At 50.0% G+C, this 14,044-nt stretch overlaps 1 protein-coding gene across 1 annotated transcript in view; it reads right to left on the reverse strand.

Annotated features, from left to right (window-relative positions):
• Positions 1 to 11,328, reverse strand: part of NCKAP5L (NCK associated protein 5 like) — a 30,655-nt gene extending 19,327 nt beyond the window's left edge. The window contains 1 exon segment of the mRNA XM_036865621.1: positions 11,227 to 11,328. The gene's annotated coding sequence lies outside the window, so the exon portion shown is untranslated.
• Positions 11,329 to 14,044: the final 2,716 nt, after the last annotated feature.

The raw sequence follows: 14,044 nt of genomic DNA on the forward strand, positions 1-14,044 counted from the left end.
TAGATTTCCCCATTCTGGACATTTCATATGAATGGAATCATACAATAGCTGGTCTTCTGTCACTGGCTTCTTTCACTCTGCATAATGTTTCCAAGGTTCATCTCTGTTGAAGCATGTATCAGTACTACATTCCTCTTTATGGCCACATAATATTCCATGGTATGGCTATGCCACAATTTGTTTATCCATTCAGCTGCTGATGGACATTTGAACCATTTCCATTTTTTGGCTATTATGCATAATGCTGCTCTAAGCAGTGTACACACCAGTGTACAAATCGTCTGGATGGATGTTTTCATTTCCTCTTGGGTATACACCTAGCAGTGGGATTGCTGGGTTGTATGGTGACTTTAGGTTTAACTTTTTGAGGAACTGCCAAACTGTTTCCCAAAGTGGATGCACCATTTTAGAGTTCCATCAACAATCTGTGAGGGCTGCAATTTCTCCACATCCTCACCACTTGTTATTGTCTGATTTTCTGATTCTAAGTCACCTTAGTAAATGTGAAGTGATTTTTTTTTTTTTTTTTTTTTGGCTGTGTTGGGTCTTTGTTGTTGTGCACGGGCTTTCTCTAGTTGCGGCGAGTGGGGGCTACTCTTTGTTGCAGCGTGCGGGCTTCTCATTGAGGTGGCTTCTCTTGTTGCGGAGCACGGAAACTAGAGCGCAGGCTCAGCAGTTGTGGCCCACGGGCTCAGTTGCTCCGTGGCATGTGGGATCTTCCCAGACCAGGGCTTGAACCCTTGTCCCCTGCGTTGGCAGGCGGATTCTTAACCACTGCACCACCAGGGAAGTCCTGAAGTGATTTTTATGGTTTTGATTTATATTTCTCCGATTGATGATGTTGAGCATCTTTTCATTGGCTTATTGGCCATTTGTATATCTCCCCTGGAGACAAGTCTATTCAGATCCCTTTGCCCATCGTTTAGTTGGGTTATGTGTCTTTTTACTGTCGAGTTGTAAGAATTCTTTATATATTCTGAACACAGGTCCCTTATCAGATATATGATTTGTAAATGTTTGCTCCTATTCTGTGGTTGTCTTTTCTCTGTCTTGATAGTAACCACTTCCTCCTGGACAACGTTTCCCTTGTCTACCACTCTCTGCAGCTATCTTCCACCTCTTCTTCTGTGTTATTTATTTGTGAGTGTATGTGTGTATACCTTAAAAAAACAAACAGACAGACATAGCAGCATGTTCTCACTGTTCTACATCATTCATTAGCAAAACAATTTAAAAAAAAACCCACACGTGGTCCAGTGGGTAAGACTCCACGCTCCCAATGCAGGGGGCCTGGGTTCAATCCCTGGTCAGGGAACTAGATCCCGCATGCATGCTGCAACTAAGAGTCCGCACGCCGCAACTAAGAAGTCCACATGCCACAACTAAAAATCCCTCATGCTACAACTAAGACCCAGTGCAGCCAAAATAAATAAATAAACAAATAAATAAATATTAAAAAAAAACCCACAGACTTCAATTGGATTTTAACCAGTTTTTCCACTGATGCCCTTTCCACTGGTATTCTATCCCAAGATCCGATCCAGGATCCCACATTGTACTTAATCACCATGACTCCTTAGTCTCCTATGATCCATGACAGTTCCTCGGTCTTTGTTTTGGCCGCTCCAGTGGCTTGCAGGATCTTAGTTCCCCGACCAGGGATCGAACCCAAGCCCTCTGTGCTTAAAGCGCGGAGTCCTAACCACTGGACCGCCAGGGAATTCCCAGTCTTTGTCTTTTACGACCTTGACACTTTGCAAGGTAACTGGTCAGTACTTTGGAGAATATTTCCTAATATGAGTTTGTTTGATGTTTTCTCCAATGAGATTGAGGTTATGGATTTTGGGAAAGAATATCACAGAGGTGATGTGCCCTTCTCAGTGCATTCTATCAGGGGGTGTGTATACATGATGCTGAGATGTCTTATTACTGGTGATGTTAACCTTGATCACTTGGTTAGGTGGCGTCTACTAGTGTGTTTCTGTACTGTAAAATGAAAACATACTTTTTCTTTTGTAATAATAAATAGTTGGGGGGAGGGCAATACTTTGTGACCATGCAAAATCCTGTTTCTGCTTAAATTTTCACCCACTCATTTTAGGATTCATCAGTGGATCTTGCTTGCAGCAATTACTATGGTGCCCTAACAATAATTTTCTATTTCCCTCATTCCTTGTAATTTATTAATTGGAAGTTTTCTGTAAGAAAAAGCTGTCTCTTCACTCCCATTTATTTACTTAATTCCATATTTGTATGAGTATGGACTCACAAGCATTATTTTATTCTTTGGATTTTAATCCAATATTATCATCACCACTTATTTTACTGCTTAAATTCCAGCTTTGGCCATGCTTTCCGGTTGGCTCCTGTGTCCTTTCAACATGCCTCCATTAAAAAAAAATGTTTATTTATTTATTTTTTAACATTTGCTTACTTTCTGGCACGAGAAGATGTTCCAGGCTGATCTTGTATTTTCCCTGCCACAATCTCTTTTCCAAAGGAGCTCTAGCAATCTTCTTTCTAAAACTGTAAATCTGATTGCATCCTTCCTGCTTCAAATCTTCCCGTGACCTCCTACTGCTTTGGGGACAGATAAAAGCCCTCAACCTGGCCCTGGAAGCCCTGCCCTGGGCTGGCCGCAGAGCAATATTCTTCTGAAAAGCTATCCTGGACTGACGTGGCCCATGTTGATCTCTCTTCAAGTGCCTCCTGCAGGATCAGTATTTCAAACTGTAATGCATCCTGTTCTCTAGTACTCCCTGAGAGAAGGGGCAACTTCCATGCTGTTAGAAGGGGAGCTCCCTGAGGAGGGGCCCTGCTTATATTTCCTTTTTCCCCTCCTACTTCCTGCCAGGGCACTGCTCCTGCCAACGAGGTCCTGAACTTGGTGATCTCCTTTCATTCCAGACAGAAAAAGACCAGAAAGACAGGACAGGTGAGAAGGTACAGTGGACTCCTCAGGTTCCCTTAAAGATCCCCAGTGACGGCCCCCAACCCAAGTGGCTCTGAAGGTCCATATGACAAGCCACACTGAGAGGTGAGCAAGGACATTTTCAGATTTGTCCCGAACATTGATATGACCTTTTCCAAGCTCTCAACCTTCTCCCCAGGTCTCAGTGATGCCCTCTGGCAAAGGGACTAATCTATTCATTCTGCAAATATTCTGGACAGATCACTCAGTGGGAGGTACAGTGCTGGGTATTGGGATGCAATTTAGAGATGGGTCAGTTCTTTTCAGACTTCTTGGAGCTTTCAGACTAGTAGAGGATGTAAGACATGTAGGTAAATAGCTGTACTGTGAAGGACGTTCCACAAGAGAAGTCTTTGGAGAACTTTAAAAATCAGGAGAGAAATATTAAGCTGGAACAGTTTTTCAGAATTTGAGCATCTAGGGAACTCAGCCTTTATAGACAGATAGGGTTTAGCTACAAGGAAAAGGGAAGGGGGTCATTCCAGGCAGCAGGAGGCAGAAGTCTCCGGGTGTGTATGGAAACAGAATGACTCAGTACAGCTGGACTGAAGGGCATTTGAAGGTGAGTGTTTCCTGGTCCCCTGGCCCATGCCAGTTACCAACTCATCTCCTACCCCCTGACCGAACAGGAGAGTCAGCATCTTTTCAACATCCTGGGTGTAACTGGAGACACATGCTGGGTCCCACAGGAGGAACAGAGGCACAGAGGCTCCTGGAGACAATACCAGAGCTGACAACTGCAACTTCAGCTATCTGCTCTCCAATCCAAGAGAAAAAGGGCCTGGGAGGCTGCACAGCCTATTGGCTCTCAGGCTGCACCTGCAGGCCCCAAAGAGCTGGGCATATACTCAGCCAGCCCCCCATGCTCAGTCCCTAGTGCTCACTCCCCCAGGCGTCATATCCTGGCCTCTTTCTTCAAAGGGAACGGGCTCTGGCCAACCAAGTGTCTTCCTGTCCAGGCAGCTTTAGTGTTGACTCAGTGGGTGCCATTTGGCCAGAGCCCATAGGTGACCTCTTAAGCTGCCAGCTCTGCTTTGAGAGGAGAAAGTAGCTCTGGTTCACCCACAATTCCGACTAGGCTCTGCTCGTTTGTGCCCATAAATGGGACTCAGGCTTCCTTGATTCCAGTCTGGCTCAGCCATACTGCATGCCCCTACGTGAAGCCTAGAAAACCCCGACTCAGTTTTCTTATCTGTCAAATGGGGTGAGCTCTCTCTCTTGACACCTCTCTTCCCAGAGGGCATAGAAGAGGAGGATGAGATCACGTCTGGAAATGGACTGCATCTGAGAAGAGAGGTCCCCTTGTGTGGGGTGGGGGATGTGGGGGTGAGGAGCCCGGCAGGGCCTTTAGGGAGAAGCCCTTGGATTTGATGCTGCCTTCCTCCTATGGGCCCCACAGGCTTCCCAGGAAAGCAAGGGGGGTAGAGAGGAAGGGACAGCAAAGCCAAGAGCTTTAGCCTTCTTCTAGCCCCGGGGACAGGAAGTGAGGTGCCGTCTACAGAGGAAGTGAGAAGCAAACACCCCCCAACTTCCCTTCAGCCTGCAGTGGAAAGGAAGGCTCTAGCTTCAGGAGCCCACAGCCCCAGAGCTGGGGAAACAGAAGGCAATGGGGTGGAGGCAGGGGAGTAGGCATTTTCAGCACCATCTGGCAGAGAAGGGGGCCTCTTGTCTTGGACACAGTAAAACTCAAGGGGTCCAGGACATCCCACAGACTGGGGTAGTGGGGAGAAGAGACACCACTGAAGTCAAGTTGAGAAACCCAGTTTCCCAGGTCACGTGGTACCACTTCTGCAGCCCTGGCCCCAGACTCCTGCCCCAACTCTGTGCTGTGTCACGTGCCTGCCCCTAACACACGCACATCCCTCACACACCAAGGTGGGCAGGGCCTCTGATTATCTGGTCTCACAGTACTTGTCCTTTTTGTGCAGCCTCCATCACAGCTGTAACTTTACAACTGTTTAATTATTTGATTAACATGGACTTCTGGGATCACCACTGTACCCCCAGAGTCTGGCACCACACCTAGTACTTAGTAAGAGCTAGCCATAGCTTGAGAATTCCTTGGTTTTGGCATCCGAATGAAGTTTGGTATATGAAGGTAAATGAACGCTGCTCCTGGTCTGGGGTCGACTGGGGGACCCTGAGGTGGGTGGTGAAGGTCAGAAACCAGAGTCCCAACATGGTGGCAGAAGAAATCTCTGTACACGCAGATACTGCCAACTGGTGACAGATGAAGACAGTATATTCTATATGCTATCTTTTGGGCAAGGGGGGGAAAAGAATATATATTTGTGTTTATTTTTGTATTAAAAAACAAGGAACATGTAAGAAATTAATAAGTGATTATGTATGGAGGGAGAAGGGGGTGGAGGGGGGAATGAGATTTCTCAATGTATGCCTTTTTGTATCATTTTGATCTTTGGACTATGTAAAAAAAAATCTAGTGAAAAAATAAAAGAATATAAAACAAAAAAAAGTTAGAAGGAATAACCACTTGACCAGGTGATTTCTAAGGCCCCTCCCAGATGGGGCCATCTACTCTCTTCTTCCCATGTTAGGAAGTAAGGACCAGGCCCCAGGACAAGGAAGGGGTGAGGAGGTCTAGACAGATGAGTGTGGGGTCTGGCCAAGGAACACCAGTGTCTTTACTCTCTTTCTTCCCAGCAATCTCTCCCCGACCTAGGGGAGAGGACCCCCAGCCCCCGTTGTGGTGGGCACTGGTAGCAACAAACTATTCAGAAGTTAGGGAACTTCCCTGGTGGCACAGTGGTTAAGAATCCGCCTGCCAATGCAGGGGACACGGGTTCGAGCCGTGGTCTGGGAAGATCCCACATGCTGTGGAGCAACTAAGCCCATGCGCCACAACTACTGAGCCTGCGCTCTAGAGCCCACGAGCCACAACTACTGAAGCCCTTGCGCTTAGAGCCCGTGCTCCGCCACAAGAGGAGCCACCGCAATGAGAAGCCCGTGCACCGCAATGAAGAGTGGCCCCCACTCGTTGCAACTAGAGAAAGCCCACGTGCAGCAACGAAGACCCAACGCAGCCAAAAAAAATAAATAAATAAATCTTAAAAAAAAAAAAAAGGAAGTTAGTCAGGGCTACTTCCGCCTGGATAAGAGCTGGGTTCATTCTTACCCTTGGGAAGGGGGTAAGGTCTGGCCAAGGGCAGAGGCAGAGGTGGGAGCTTGGGCAAGGGGAAGGTTTGGGGCAGGTGGGGGTAAGGTAGGGTAAAGGACTCCTGAAGTGCCCGGGGCTTCCGCGGGCAGGTTCTGGGGGTGTCTCAACAGATCTTCACACAAAAGGGCCAATTACAGCCCTCACATCAAGCCAGCTGGGAGTGAAATGAATCAGCCCCTGGAACAGCAGCTGCTGAGAACCCCAGGGCCACACCCCAGGAATTCCAGGGCCTCTCACATTCCCCTCCAGGAAAGACCTCATCATTCTCCTACCCAGAGGGTCTTCAGGGAGGGACAATTTCAAGCCCTGCATTATAGTGAGAACTGCAGACCAACACCCCAAGCAGCACTCACCACTCAAGTCTTGCAGGCAATAGCATGAGCAGCAGAATGAAGCGTCTCTCCTTTTAAAATACCTATACTTTTTTTTTTTTTTTTTAAAGCTTAGCGAGTCCTGGAGAACTCCCAGAGCTTAAGGACCAGCATAAGGTTCAGGGAGCTGTGCCTGACTGGGCTCTTCTCAGCCGCTGCTGGATTTTTAGAAATCAGGAATAGCAGCAATGATAATTCACCTTAATAACAACCTGGCCTCCTCAGGCCTCTTCCATCTGTGTAACTCCCAGAGTAGGGAAAACGTTAATTATCAAGCAGGTGCCACACCCCAGTGATGATGTCTTATTAATCCATCAGCACAGACTGGGAAACTGAGGCCCCGGGAGAAAGATCTGGCTCATACGGAGCTAAGGATACAGGTGCCGAGGGCCACTGGGCAGTGAGGAACTAGAGGTGTTGGCTTCATATCTGTCGTGCTTTGGGAAGGTGCTGAAGACAAGGGCACTTCTTTCAGGGTCAGCCAGACCTGGGTTTGGGGTGAAGGTGAGGAAGACCCCAAATATGTGCCCCAAGCCCCCTCCCCAGGCTGCCAGGGCCTGGTGGAAGCCTTGGCAGGGAGTCCAGGGTTCTGATCTTGAGCCAAAACACTACTCTCCCAAAGCACTGTAAAGCAGGCCAACAGCTGCTTTGAGCATCTCCGCCATCTCTGCAACGTGCACAGGCACTACAGGCTAAGTGAGGGCTCAGCTCTCCAGATAGCCCCATGTGACAGGCGCAGTCCATGAAGTGGGAGCAGGAGGCACCTGGCAGCCAGGTGGGTAGATCAGATCAAAATCATGTCAAGTGGGGAGACTGCTTCTTTGGGACCCAAGCCCATCTCGGCAGCCCCCACCCACCTTTGGCACTGACCTTAAAATAATGAGATCTTTTCTACAGCAAGGCCTGCCTAGTCGGTCACTGCTTTAGAAACCGGCAGAGGAGGCTCAGCTGGTCTGTGCCTCCTCCAGGAGAGGAGGGGAGGGTGGTCACAGAAGACCAAAGATCTTTTCCCACTGTGGCCGTGGAGGGAAGCAGCACACACTTGAATGTGGATGAAATGTAAAGAAGGAGGCATTGCTTGTGCAGATCCATCTGCAGCCTACTACGTGCTTGGTACTGTGAGAGATGCTGGGAACAGACACAATCTCAGCTCTGGGGAACCATAAGTGCCAAGCCAGGGAGCAACCAAAGACCTTGTCTACCAACCCTCCAGGGTAGGGCCTAGGGAAAAACATTAAGGGTGTTATTCTAAGGAATCTGAAGTTGTTTTTCTTCAGCATGTTAAGAGAGCTGGCCAGAGCCCATGGGGTACCCTGAGATAACACTCTGACCCCTAAAGGCTTAGCTCTCCACAATCTCAGGTTCAAGAACTGCCCTCTCTGCCTTAAATATGGCCAGGCCCCCTCATGCACAAGAAATTAAGGCAGAATGGTACAATGTAAAACACTAGACCAGAGTCAGGAGCCCTGCCTCTGACACTCATCATTGTACAAATCACTTCCCCCTCTAGACTTCTGTGTACTCCCCACCTTTTTTTTTTTCAGTTTCCCCATTTTTAACATGAGGGCATTGGACTAGACTGTCTCTAGGATTCCTTCCAGCCTGTGACTCTATGTTGTTTTGACGTAGTGGCAGATCCCAGATTGATTTACATAAATTTGCATGTTCAATCAGAAATCCCAAACTCCAAGTATAGAAAATCCAATCAGTCCATTAGTGCAGCCAGACTGGGGCTGGAGGAGTCTGCCAGGTTTGGGTGAGGATTGTCAAAGCAGACAGTGGTAGTGGTGGTGAATTAGGGGAGGAGCCGGGGAAGCGGGGGCAGAAGCGGCATTTGTTCTGAGAGACGCGCTTCTGGTGACCCAAGGCTGATGGGGCCAGGGACCCCTCTTTCGCTATCAGGCAAGATTCCTTTCTCCTCCTGCTTCTAACGGGGCCTCTGGCTGGCTGGCCTCAGAGCCACACCCCAAGAGGAAACGGCAGCCTCTGCCTAGCAACAGCCACATCCTTCACTCTGACAGGGACTCCACTGTTAACCACTTTCTGGGAAACTGACCTTCCTGGGAGCTTCCATTCTCCATCCCAGGGGTTTCTAGCAGTGAGGAAGGTTTCCCTGGGGTCTAACCTAAATACCTCCTGCTGTAGCTTCACTCTCATGGGCAGCAGGGCCCAGGGAAGAGGGCTCCTGGGGAGCTAGCAGAGGGAAAAGCAATGCAGGAGAATGTGCTCCACATCCAACCAATCCCACGGCCTTTTTAACCACCACCTCTCCTTTGACATCCCCCTCAGCACCTGGGAGGCCAAGGATGAAAACAAACAAGGAGAACGTGAAGGCCTTTGGTTCTTGGGCTAGAGAGCAAGTCCCAAACTGGAGAGTCTGACTCCTGAGAAAGCTCTACCCCCCAGGAGGGAAGGAGTCTGGGAAAGGTGGGGTCGCGGCAGCCTCTCCCTGCTGCTGCCTGGCTGGCGTGGCAGGGTCTGGGAGGCTGGCTGGGCGAGGGCAGCAGGGAAGATTCCTTACGCCCCTTGCCTGGGAGCTGGGGGTGTGAGTACAGAGGTGAGGTGAGTAGGGCCAGCGGGTGGGATGGGCAACAGCAGCGGGGCTCTCCTTGTCCTCTTCCCATAACAGGGTAGATGAGTGTGCTGTACTCCCTGGCCCAGATCCTAAAACAAGTCCCAACAGCTGAGATGCAAACTGTCTCCTGGGAATCTGCTTCCCCTGCTGGCCCTTGGCTGCCTCCTCCTCTCTCAACTCCTCCCCAAAGGCACAGCTCAAAGACTGGCCTGCCAGGATGTCTCACCAGAGGCCTTGATGGGTGGGCCAAATCCCAGCCAGCAGCAGTTCATACTCCAAGGCACCAGGGGTGAGCAGCACAGTGGCTATTCTTAGGCAGGATAAGGGAGTCTGCGCCCCTCCACCCAAGGTTCTACTCCTAAGCAACTTACTTCTTCAAACTTAGCCACCCTGCTGGAGGACCTTACTCCCCTCCAATTTCACTCATCAGTGGAGCCACACAATGTCAAAAAGTGGAAAGGAATAGTAGCGCTTTCTAATCCAACTGCTGAATTTTACAGATGGTGGAAAAGAGCACCAGAGAGGCAAACTACCTTGGCTAAGGTCACACAGCAACCTATGAGGAGCAGGGACCAGAGCTTCTGACTCCCAGTGCACAGTGATAACAGCTTGGTCCTCATACACACTGGTTTCCGCTTGCCTATTGTAGAAGGGCCTTCTTCCCTGCAGCCCAGGCCATCTGCCTCTCCAGGTTCTCACTCTCTTCCAAAGGCCTGAGCTGGAGAGAGATGCTGGAGGGCTCACACCACCTCATGCACAGACCATAGACTGAAAACAAAGTTGAACCAAGTGGGGATATCTCCCTAGACAGGGATGCAAGTGTTTCTCTGAGGTAAGAAACCCACTAACCCCACGTTGTTCTTAGAAAGACAGGCACCCAATAAATATGAGAAGTGAATTTTGTGTCTCCTTTCTTGAAAGACAAGGAGTCTCTGAGTCAGCTGGCATATCTTGCAAGAGAGGGTCTGCAACAGGGCAATTGGGCTAGGTTCACTTTCCCCCAAGTACTGCCCACAGAACCATTAGACACTGACCCTTAGCTACTGTCCTCCAGGACCACACCTGTCCCAGGCATTTGTTTCCACCACTATCTCTGGCAGACAACTGTGCTTAAGCAGGAGGACCTGTGGGGGAGGGAGAGCAGTGGTAGGGAGGGCATAGAAGCATTGCCTTTACAGCCAGACAACCGGGCAGCCTAAGACCCCTGGCTACTCAGGAAGGCAGGCATTTAAGAAGTAGCAGCTGCACAGGCTGGTGGATAGCGCTGAGACACCTGGAAAACCAGGCCTGTGGGAGGTAAGGGTCCTCCGTGCCCTTGGGGCAGTGCCAGGGTTGGAGAGACCACGGGGGCTGGGGTTCAGACAGCCGCTTTCCTAGTCGGCCTAGGCCAGTGGAGTGTCGGGCACAGATAAATTCTCTGCATTCTTCTGGCACCGCAGCCAGGACCCAGAGAGCCTTTCCTGCAAGAGCTGTCCTAGCTTCACTCCCTGCCCAGCCCTTCTCCCTTCCTCAGCCTCTCTTTAGTGTTCAGCCCGCCCGGCTACCCTTCTCCTTCCCGCAGTCCCTCAGAGCCACTGAAGGGTCGTTCCGGGAGACCCCGATCTCTCCGCCTCCCCCCACCTCTCCCACACCCTACCGCCCCAGGCCACGGAGACAGCAAGGAGTGCGAAGAGAAGCCCGAGGCTCGTCTACGCGCCTGCGCTTTGGGGAGAGCCTCCCCCGCGCAACAACCCGGCACCGCTAAGCGGCACCCGTACGATGGGATGCGGGTGGGGTGGGGTGCGCAGCTGGGGCAAGGTCAGTGCTTTCAAAGGGGGCGGTAGACCGGCCCCCGGAACATCCCCCTCTCCGGAAAGTTTCCCTTCCGGGGCCACGGAGTGTGCGCGAGGATGGCGCGAGGGGCGGGAGGGGGTGGGGTGGGGGTGGACAGAGTCGCGGCCGGACCCCTCGGCGTGAGTGAGGCGGGAGGGAGGGGAGGCCAGCGAGGTCCGGCAGGAAGCCGCGCCGCCCTCTCCGACCCAAGGCTGCCACGAGAGCCTTACCCTCCATATCTCTCACCCCTAGCCCGGGCTTACAGACACCCCCCACTCGCCTCGCCGCCCTTTAAATCGCAAGTGGGCCCAGAACTCACCGAAATCAGGTGTTGAGCTGGGCCAGGGCAGGCCGGATCCGCCAGGTCCATGGCCGCGGCTCGGGGGCGGGGGGCAGAGAAAAAGGGGGGTGCTGGGGCCGCCTCTTGATGTCAAGGCTTTAAAGGGGCCAGTGAGCCCCGCCCCTCGCTCAGACCCCGCCTCCCCCTCCCGCGCAGCCAATCCACGTTCACCCTGGATGCGCGCCCCTCCCAGCCCCCTCCAGATGTTCCCAGGACGAGAGCTCGGTCCGCCCGGCCCGAGCGCGCCGCTTCCGCCCTGGAGGAAAGGACCTCCCCTCCCCCCTATAGCGAAACAGACTTCCCAGACCTGGCCGGGTCGGGCCCGGTAAACCTCCCCAGTGCCGGGGTAGGAGAAGCCGGGCTGGGCCAAGCGGGGGTGGAATGGGGGGCATCTATAGCAGAGAAAACTAAGTAGGTGCACGCGGACCCGTGGGCATGCGTGTCTGCTTCTGTAGGGCTGGGCGTGCACGTGTATATGTGATTGTGAGCGTCGGTGTTTGTAATTTGCCTTCCTGCATACGTGTTGGGTGTAAATCTAAGGGAAGAGGCTTGAGTGACTGCTTGGCCTTAAATGCTCCCATCTCCCTTTTCTTCCTCCCAGATCGGGTCCTTGCAGCAATATGGAAACCTGGGCGCTGGGAACAGGCTCTGCGCCTCTCAGAGCAGTGCTGGCCTTTTCCTCACTGGTTGAGGAGGAGGGAAGGCTGACCAGAAAAAGGATACAATTTTGCTCTCAGCCACTTGCTGTCTCAGTGGGGGCGAGTTCCTTCCCTGCTGAACTAACTGCGTGCTTGAAGGAGGAAAAGCAAACAGCCCACCTAGGTCCCTGTAGGGCCTCAGAGCTCCCTTCGATATCATTCTCATTGGTCCTTGGTTAAACAATTATTTGCCCTTGTCTGGATACCATATAATCTTCACAATCTGGCCCCTTAGTGCAGGTTCTGAAGGGGGTTCTGCAGAGAAATACAAAGGGATCCCTAGCCACAGGCTCTGCTCATTTTATTAAAATTGCTTCTATTGCGGGTATACACAGGATGTATTAAAGCACCATATTATCCAATAAATGAACATAAAAGCTCAGGGAACATAGAGTGCTCAAATTGGCTAGAATTGACCAAGAGTGCCTCTCTGAAGGAGGCTCCTTAATTTAAAATGGGATTTGAAGGGCAGAGAGAACTTGAATAGGATCCAGGTGAAGTAAGGACACAAGGAGATTCAGGTAGGAAAGAGCAAATTATCTGCATGGGACAGTGAGCAGAGAACATTGGTAGGGTGGGAAGTGGGAGAAGTTAATGGAGGAAGTTTTGTATGGAGGAGATCAGAATAAGGATATGGATTTGACAGGAGAGGTGATTTTAAAAAGTCATTTTGGGGGCTTCCCTGGTGGCACAGTGGTTGAGAATCTGCCTGCCAATGCAGGGGACACGGGTTCGAGCCCTGGTCTGGGAAGATCCCACATGCCGCAGAGTGGCTGGGCCCGTGAGCCACAATTACTGAGCCTGCGCGTCTGGAGCCTGTGCTCCGCAACAAGAGAGGCCGCGATAGTGAGAGGCCCGCGCACCGCAATGAAGAGGGGCCCCCACTTGCCGCAACTAGAGAAAGCCCTCGCACAAAAACAAAGACCCAACACAGCCGTAAATAAATAAATAAATAAGTCATTTTGGATTCTTGAGTATAGAGGTAGCTTCATGAAAAGAATGCCTGAGGATAGTGATTATTGGAGCCTAGAAGATGTCGTGGAGGTTACTCCCACCAGCTCCCTCACCTTTGCTTTAAAACAATTTTTAAAATTGATTTATCCTTAACATACAAGAAAATGCAGATCTTGGGTGTTTTGTTTGGTGAATTTCAACAATAATATATACACTTATGTAACCCCCCCCAAACAAGATACCGAACCATCACCCCAAAGAATTCCTTCATTCCCCTGTATAGTCAGTTACCCTGCACCTACCAACACCCACCCCCTGCAACTTCCTGAATTTTATCACCATGGTTTTGTCTGTTCTTGAGTTTCACATAAGTGGAATCATACAGTATGTACTCTTTTGTGTCTATATTCTTTAGCTTAGTAACGTTTTTGAGATTCAGCCATGTGTAGTCTATTCTTTTATATTGCTGAGTAACAGTCCATTGTATGAATATATTGTAATTTGTTTATCCATTCTCCAATTGATGGATATTTGGGTGTTTCCAGTTTGGGGCTATCATGAATAAGGCTGCTCTAAATATTCTTGTGCAAATCTTTTTGTGAATGTGTTTTCATTTTGAGAAAGCTCACCTTATTTCTTGATTATAGCTAGTGGCATATTTGGAATCCTGCAGCACTGATTAATTCTATTCATTCAATCATCTAACATTTATTGAATAGGAATCCGTGTCCCAGTCCTGGGTTTACAACAAAAATTACACATGATCGTTTCCTCCAAGGGCTTAAAAGTCCAGTAAAAGTCCACTCATCTGTTGCATTCCAAAGCCATGGAGTAGAAAAACCTTAAGAGTCTGCCAGGCATTTCTAACTATTTTTGGATGTTTCCAAATAACTAAATTTTGGGAAGCAAACAAACCATGTAGATGATTTTTTACTTTACATTCAGATGTTCGCCCCTGTTTAATAAACACAGCTGGAACATCTGCACTTGTCAGAACAAGTACCTATTCTCCTTAACTTAAAGGCTCTTGCACTCTTGAAAGTTTAGACATTCAGATTTGGGCAGATTCTCTATGCTTCACAGACCTTTATCTTCACTGACAGGAGGTGAAAGAAGTTTAGCTACCATTGCTCCATGCTTTCTGT

This window comes from Balaenoptera musculus, chromosome 10 (assembly GCF_009873245.2).
Source record: "Balaenoptera musculus isolate JJ_BM4_2016_0621 chromosome 10, mBalMus1.pri.v3, whole genome shotgun sequence".
In the NCBI taxonomy this organism is placed as follows: Eukaryota; Metazoa; Chordata; class Mammalia; order Artiodactyla; family Balaenopteridae; genus Balaenoptera; species Balaenoptera musculus.